The sequence below is a fragment of the Phyllopteryx taeniolatus genome, chromosome 3, assembly GCF_024500385.1.
Source record: "Phyllopteryx taeniolatus isolate TA_2022b chromosome 3, UOR_Ptae_1.2, whole genome shotgun sequence".
Classification (NCBI taxonomy): Eukaryota; Metazoa; Chordata; class Actinopteri; order Syngnathiformes; family Syngnathidae; genus Phyllopteryx; species Phyllopteryx taeniolatus.
Genome location: NC_084504.1, coordinates 32,374,457 through 32,376,456, shown reverse-complemented (window position 1 = coordinate 32,376,456; position 2,000 = coordinate 32,374,457).

The following is a 2,000-nucleotide window of genomic DNA, read 5'->3' as shown; positions in this document are numbered from 1 at the left end:
CGTCTGTTTAGTAAGTCTTTATTTGAGTCCAAAAAGCTAAATTCCACACCGCTCCTCATTGCTGTGCGATCATTTCGGTCTGAAATGAAATGAATCTCTTGGAGGAAGTAGCACTCACTGAAGCTGTTTTCACAGAACGCAAAAAATCTTTTTACCTTCAAACAAATTTCAGGCAGATTTTTTGTTTTTAGTCTTTGTTTCACATAAGAGAAACAAATGACAATCTAAGAATGAGACTTTACCAGAGTACACCGAACCAGTTACTGTATATCTATTATTTAATTTAGAGGCTCTCAAAACCAAAGAGCATGCTGCAGAAATCTTGGGCTTATTTAAACAGATGTTGCAGGGCTAAAGATAATATTTAGGAATGCAGGGGAATGGGAACCGGATCGGGCCGCGAATAGCGAAAATCCGCGGCTAATTGACACCCATTATAATTGCATTGGAATTTAAAAACCCAAAAATCTTGAATAAGCGTTTTAGGGGTTGCTTCCTAACATAAAAGAAGAAAAAAAAAAAGGAAAACAAAAACATCTATAGAATCCTCCGGTGTCGAACCGCGAGCGCGCGGTGGTCCGTTGTAATCAATCAACGGCGTGGCGACCGACTGGCAGCACGTTCGCCTCGAAGTTCTGAGGTTGAAGGTTCAAATCTGGGCCTTGCTTTGCACAGTTTGCATGATCTCACCTCCGCTCGTGTGCAATTTTGTTTCAAAAAGCACATTTGAAAAACGCCGTTTATGTAAATTGTACTTGGGTACATATAGAGGTGATCATCCCGTCCAGGGCTGACCCCGCCTCATGCCCGAATTCGTTCCAGCTCCTCCGTGACCCTAATGAGGATAAGCGGCATAGAAAATTGAATCAATCAATCAATCAACGTGTATGTTTGGGTCAGTTACCAGGAAATGCATTCCATCAGTGTGCTTTGAAGCTTTATTTGTTGATTGCCAATGACTTTGCTATTCTTCTTTCGATAGAATTTGTAGTTACACAGAAACTGCATTGCACTTATTTCAAAAATGGCTCTGGAGGTAAAAAGGAATCAGGCGGTCAATCATTTGGAGATTGCAAACACAGACCACAGGGAGAACTGCCAAGAATTAGTGAGAGCTCGTTGTGCTCACATTATTAATTGAATTAAAAGTCCATTTAAGATTGAGGCTTCGGGGAGATATCTTGTTCACTTTTCTTCCACGGAAGTCAAGACTGACCGAGGGCTCACTTTCCAGCCTCCAAAAATGGAATCGTTATTCTCCAGTGGTATATTTGAAAGCGGAACTCGAGGGGGTAAAGACGTCAGAATGCTTTATTCTTACGTGAAGACGTTAAAGCCACCGGTGCTGGTCGCAGCAAGTGGCAGCGCTGCTTTCACATCCGTCATGCCCCTTGTGGCCGACACTTCAATCCTCCCCACACCTCCCGTCGCCCTTCACAGTCTGCCGGCTGAGCGTTGCAGCCACAACACGGCACGTTCTCCTCATGGATGCTACTTTCGTGCCTGCCTGGAATCCTCCAGTAGGCCCTCGCGATCGGAACACTGTGACGCCATGCACACACCAAAATACACAACACAAGAGGGATTTGAAATGGTGGTGGGGGGGGGGGGGGGGGTGAGATAAAAGAGTGAGTGAGCTGAACCGTAGCTGATATTCTCGTGGTCGTCTGATATCTTTTATGGTGGTTTAACACTCAAATAGACTTTTTAGCATATTTATTGCATTGAAATGTTGCTTCAATTGCTCCATGTACTGTTTTTGGAACAATTGCAAGAACTGAAGGAGATAAGTGAGAGCCAACAAGCTGCTTGAACTAATTAAGCAAGTGCAAAAGAGGCCACCAAACTTTCTCACAAGTCCGTTTGTGTGTGTGCATTTGACATTCCCAATTGTACTCAAGCTAGTGGCTGTTGAAGTATTTCAGGTCTCCTGTCATCCAAATTATAATATCGTGAGTGTTGCTGATTGACAATCTGAGCCGCACCGCAGCAACGGTTAA